Source organism: Symphalangus syndactylus, chromosome 18 (assembly GCF_028878055.3).
Source record: "Symphalangus syndactylus isolate Jambi chromosome 18, NHGRI_mSymSyn1-v2.1_pri, whole genome shotgun sequence".
NCBI classification, from domain to species: domain Eukaryota; kingdom Metazoa; phylum Chordata; class Mammalia; order Primates; family Hylobatidae; genus Symphalangus; species Symphalangus syndactylus.
In genome coordinates this window covers 80,529,726-80,536,502 of record NC_072440.2, presented here as the reverse complement: position 1 = coordinate 80,536,502, position 6,777 = coordinate 80,529,726, and positions in this window count along the sequence as shown.

Sequence of the window (6,777 nt, the reverse complement as noted above, 5' to 3'; positions counted from 1 at the left end):
ACAATAACTAAAATTCAACAGGAAAATTAAGATAAAATCTAAAAAATAATAGAATAATACAAAATGGGGGCAGGAAAGGAAAACCAAAACACAGAAGTAAATGGTTGGAACTGTTGGAAAGAAAGACATAAGCTATACATTTTCAGATGGCATGATTATGATCTTGTTTATAAGATACTAAAAATAAAAATTAGAAATAATATATAAATTCAACAAGCTTACAAAATACAGGATTAATATATAAAATCAGTTGTATTCCTGTACATTAGAAAAGAAAACCTGAAATGAAATTACAAAAACAATCCATTTACAATAGCACCAAACAGAACAAAATACTTAGATACAAATTTAACAAAAGGAGTGCAAGACTTGTACACTAAAAACTCCAAAACATTGTTGAAAGAAATTAAAGAAAACTTAAATAAGTGAAAAGATATCCCATGTCCATGGATTGGAAGACTTACTATTGTTAGAAATCATACTCCCTGCTATGGACTAAATTATGTTTCCCCAAAATGTATATGTGGAAGTTTTAACCTGCAATGTGACTATATGTGGAAATACAGTCTTTAGGATGTACTTAAGGTTAAGTAAGATCATAAGAGTACAGCCCAAATCCAATAGGACTGTGGCCTTAGTTTTCTAAGAAGAAAGAGAGAGGGAGATCTTTTTCTCTACCATATGAGAACACAATAAGAAAATAGCCATCTGCAACCCAAGAAGAAAGCCCTCACCAGACATTGAGTCCACTGACACCTTCACCTTAGATTTCCACTCTCTGGAATGTGAAAAATAAATTCCTCTTTTTTAAGCCACACACTCTATGATATTTGGTTACAACAGCCTGAGCAAACTAAGATATTATTCAAACTGATCTATAGATTCAATTCAATCCCTGTCAGAATCCCAGCTGACTTTTTTCAGAAATAGGAAAGTTGATATAGCATAGACAAAATAATCTTTAAAAAGAAAAAAAACTGAAGGACTCACATTACCCGATTATAAAACTTAGTACAAAATGACAGTAATAAAGATAGTGTGGTAATAACATAAAAATATATACATTTATTAATGGAATAGAATTATGAGTCCAAAAATCAATGTATACATCTATGGTCAACTGATTTTCAACAAGCTTGTCAAGATCATTCGATGGGGAAAGAATAGCCTTTTTAACAAATGATGTTGGTACAACTAGATAGCTAGATGTAGAAAGTAAAATAAAATTGGACCCTTATTTCACCCCACATGCAAAAATTAACTGAAAGTGGATCAAACATATTAGTGTAAAAGTCAAAACTATAAAACCCTTAGAAGAATACATAGGTGTAAATCTTTATGATTTTAAATTAGGCAGTGGTTTCTTAGATAGGACCAAAGCCTTCATTCAGAAAAAAACTTTCATTCTGAAAATACTACCTTCGAGAAAGTGAAAAGATGGCCTACAAAATGGGAGAAATATTTACAAGTTATATCATTGATAAGGACCTAGTATGTAGAATATGTATTTTTTTAATTCAAGTTCAATAATGAAGAGATAAATAGCCCAATTTTAAATATGGCAAAAAAAGAGAAATGGATGAATTCCTAGAAACCTGCAACCTGCCAAGACTGAATCAGAAGAAATAGAAATCTAAACAGAACAATAACAAATAAAGAGACTGAATCAGTAATAAAAAGGTTCCCATCAAAGAAAAGCACAGGACCTCAAAAGCTTCACTGCTAAGTTCTACTAAACATTTCGAGAACTAGTACCAATGTTTCTCAAATGCTTCCCAAAAATTGAAGAGGAGGGAATATTTTCAAATTTATTTTATATGGTCAGCATTATCCTGATACCAAAGCCAGATAAGGATACTACAAGAAAGAAAACTACAGGCCAATATACTGATGAACACAGTTTCAAAAATTCTCAACAAACTTGCACGTTGTGCACATGTACCCTAAAATTTAAAGTATGATAATAATAAATTTAAAAAAAAATTCTCAACAACCAGAAAAAAAGCTAGCAAACTAAATCCATCAGTACGTTACAAACATCATTTACCATTGTCAAGCATAATTTATCCCAGGGATGCAGAGATGCTTCAACATATATAGATCAATAAATGTGATATCATATTAACAATGTAGAAAAATAATTTGATAAAATTCAACAACTGCTTACATTTTTAAAACTCTCAAAAAATAGGTAGAAAAGAATGTACCTCAACATAATACAGGTCATGTATGACAAGCCCACAGCTATCATACTCAATGCTGAAAGATTAAAAGCTTTTCTTCTAAGATCAGGAACAATACAAAGATGCCCACGCTTGCCACTGCTAATTAACATAGTACTAGAAGTCCCAGCCAAAACAATTAGACAAGAAAAACAAATAAAAGGCATTCACACAGAAAAAGAAAAAGTAAAATTATCTTTTTTTGCTGGTGACATGATCTTTTATGAGGAAAACTCTAAAGATTCCCCCAAAAACCTGTAAGAACTGATAAACAAATTCAATAAAGTTTCAGATTACAAAATCAACATACAAAAGTCAGTAGTTGCCAGGCACGGTGGCTCATGCCTGTAATCCCAGCACTTTGGGACGCCAAGGAGGGTGGATAACCTGAGGTCAGGAGTTTGAGACCAGCGTGACCAACATGGTGAAACCCCATCTCTACTAAATAATACAAAAATTAGCCAGGCATGGTGGTGAGCACCTGTAATCCCAGCTACTCAGGAGGCTGAGGCAGGAGAATCACTTGAACCTAGGAGGCAGAGGTTGCAGTGAGCCAAGATTGTGCCATTGCACTCTAGCCTAGGCAACAGAGCAAGACTCCATCTAAAAAACAAAAATAAATTAAAAAAAAATAAAGTCAGTAGTCAGAATCAACTTCCAGACATACACCTTCAGATGATTTTAGCCCCCAGCCTTTCAGCCACCCAGATGACATCAAAGGGAACAGAAGTAAGCTATCCATACTGAGTCCTACCAAAATTATAGATTCATAAGTAAAATAAATGTTGTCATTATTTTAAGCCAAAAAATTTGGGATAGTTTGTTATGCAACCATAGTAACTGCAGCACTGTCAAAATAAAAAACAATTCTGAAACTCAAGACACCATTAAGAAATTGAATTGATAATCCACAGATTGGAAACAAATACAATACAAATATCTTACAAAGGATATGTATCCATCACACATAAGAATGCTTACAGATTAAAATTTTGAAAACCAATAGCCCTATAAAAATAGGCAAAAGACTTAAAAAGATATCTCACAAAATGAGAGACACAAAATACCAATTAAGTATGAAAAGTGCTCAACATAATCCTGAAAGTGCAAATTAAAAACATAATTTCACACCAACTAGCAGAATTAAAATGATAATGCCAAATGAAGACAATATGCAGTAAAACTCTTATATATTGTTTGGTGGAAGTATAAAATGATACAACCACTTTGGAGAACTGTTTGGCTATTTTTTATACAGTTAAATAGACATCTACCCTAAGACCCAGAAATTTCACTACTTATTTACCCAAGAAAAATGAAAGCATGTTTCCAAAATAAGACTTGTAAGTGAATTTTCATAACATTTTTATTCGTAATAGCAAAAAACTGGAAACTACTCAACTATCTGAATATAGGAGAATAGAAAAACAAGTTGGGGCATATCCAAACAATGAAATACAACTTAACAGTATATATTAAGAATAAACTAGCCGAGTGTGGTGGCTCATGCCTGTAATCCCAGCACTTTGAGAAGCCAAGGCAGGTGGATCACTTGAGGCCAGAAGTTTTAGACCAGCCTGGCCAACATGGTGAAACCCTGACTCTACTAAAAATAAAAAATAAAATAGCCAGGTATGGTGGAACCTGCCTGCAGTCCCAGCTACATGGGAGGCTGAGGCATGAGAATCACTTGGACCTAGGAGGCAGAGTTTGCAGTGAGCTGAGATCATGCCACTGCATTCCAGCCTGGGTGACAGAGCAAGACTCTGTCTCAAAATTAAAAAAAAAAAAGAAAGAAAGATAAAGAAAAAAAGAATAAACTATTGAGTTATGCAACAACAACAACAAAAATTTCAGTAGTGTTTCTATATACTAACAGTGAACTATCCAAAGAATTTTTAAAATCTGAATTACAATAGCATCAAAAAATAAATAACATACTTAGGAGTAAATTTAGCCATGGAGCTGAAAGATTTGTATACTTAAAATGATAAAACATTGATGAAAGAAATTGAAGATAGAAGTAAAAAGAAATATAATCCATGTTCATGGATTGGAAGAATATTGTTAAAATGTCTACACTAACCAAAGTAATCTGCATATTTAACACAATTTATATTAGAATTCCATGTCATTTTTCACAGAAATGGAAAAAACTATCCTAAAATTCATAGGGAGTTACAAAAGACTGTAAATGATCAAAGCAATCTTAAGCAAAAAGAACAATGCTGGAAGGATCACACTGACAGATTTCAAAATACATTACAAACCTATTGTAATCAAAACAGCATGTTATTGGAATTTTAAAAAGGCACTTTGACCAATGGAACAGGACAGAAAGCCCAGATATAAACTTAAATATTTGCAGTTAATTGATTTTCAACAAAGGTGCCAAGAATACACCATAGGGAAAGAACAGTCTCTTCAATAAATGGTGTAGAGAAACTGGTTATCCACATGCAGAAAATGAAATTGGACCCTTATCTCATACCATATACAAAAATTAACTCAAAATGGATAAAAGACTGAAATGTAAGCCTTTAAACTGTAAAGCTACTGAAAGAAAACAGAAGGGTAAAACTTCATGACATTGAGCTGGGCAATGACTTCTTGGATAGGACTCCAAAAGTACATGAAACAGAAGCAAAAATATACAAACGGGATTGTATCAAACTAAAAGCCTTCTGCACAACAAAGGAAACAATTAACAGAATAAAGAGACAACCCACAGATTGGGAGAAAATATTTACAAACCATACATCTGATAAAGAACTAACATAAAAAACATGTAAGAATCTCAAACAACTCAATAAATAAAAAACAAAACCCAACTAAAAAATGAGCAAAGAATCTGAACAGACATTTCTCAAAAGAAGAGATATGAATAGCCAACAGATATATGAAAAATGCTCAATATCATTAGTCATCAGGGAAATGCAAATTAAAACCACAATGAGATATCACCTCACATCTTTTAGAATGGTTATTACTCAAAAAGACAAATGTTGACAAGAATGTGGAGAAAATAAAACCCTTGTGCACTGTTGGTGAGAATGTAAATTAGTATAGCCATTTTGGAAAGTAGTATGGAAGTTCTTCAAAAAACTAAAAATGGAATATGCATATGATCCAGCAATTCCATTTCTGGGTATGTACCTGAGTTAGTCTGTTCCCACTCTGCTAATAAAGACATACCCAAGACTGGGTAATCTATAAAGAAAAAGAGGCTTAATGGACTCATAGTTCCACATGGCTGGAGAGGCCTCACAATCATGGTGGAGGGCAAAGGGGAAGCAAGACACGTCTTGCATGGTGGCAGGCAAGAGGGAGCAGGTGCAGGGGAACTCTCATTTATAAAACCATCAGATCTCATGACACTTATTCACTACCACAAGAAAAGTATAGGGGAAACCACTCCCATGATTCACTAATCTTCACCTGGCCCCACCCTTGACATGTGGGGATGATTACAATTCAAGATAAGATTTGAGTGGGAACACAGCACACCATATTATTCTGCACCTGTCCCCTCTCAAATCTCATGTCCTCACGTTTTGAAACTAATCATGCCTTCCCAGAAGCTCCTCAAAGTAATAATTCATTTCAGCATTAACTCAAAAGTCCACAGTCAAAGTCTTATCTGAGACATGGCAAGTCCCTTCAGCCTATGAGCCTGTAAAATCAAGTTAGTTACTTCCTAGATACAGTGGGGACATAAGCATTGGATAAATACACTCATTCCAAATGGGAGAAATTGTCCAAAACACAGGGACTACAGGTCCCATATGAGTCCAAAGTCCAATGGGGCAATCAAATCTTAAAGCTCCAAAATTATCTCCTTTGCCTCCATGTCTCACACCTAGGTGATGCTGATGCAAGTGGTGGGCTCCTATGTCCTTGGGCAGCTGTGCCCCTGTGGCTTTGCAGGGTACAGCTCCTCTCCTGGCTGCTTTCGCGGGCTGACATTGAGTGTCTCTGGTTTTTCCAGGTACACAGGCAAACTCTCAGTAGATCTACCATTCTGGGATCTGTAGGACAGTGGCCCTCTTCTCATAGCTCCACTAGGCAGTGCCCCAGTCAGGACTCTGTGTGGGGGCTTCAACCCCATGTTTCTCTTCCACACTGCCCTAGCAGAGATTCTCCATGAGAGCTCTGTCACTGCAGAAAACTTCTGCCTGGATATCCAGGCATTTCCATACATCCTCTGAAATCTAAGCGGGGGTTCCAAAACTTTAATTCTTGACTTCTGTGCACCTGAACCTCTAGCACCATGTAAGCCAATGATATGGTTTGGTGGTGTCCCCATCCCAATCTTATCTTTAATTGTAGCTCCCATAATTCCCATGTGTTGTGGGAGGGGTACAGTGGGAGATAATTGAATCATGGGGGCAGTTTCCCTCATACTGTTTGTATAGTAGTGAATAAGTCTCATGAGGTCCAACGGTTTTATAAATGGAAACCCCCTTCACTTGGTTCCCATTCTCTCTTGCCTGCCACCGTGTAAGACATGACTTTCATCTTCTGCCATGATTGTGAGGCCTCCCCAGCCACGTGG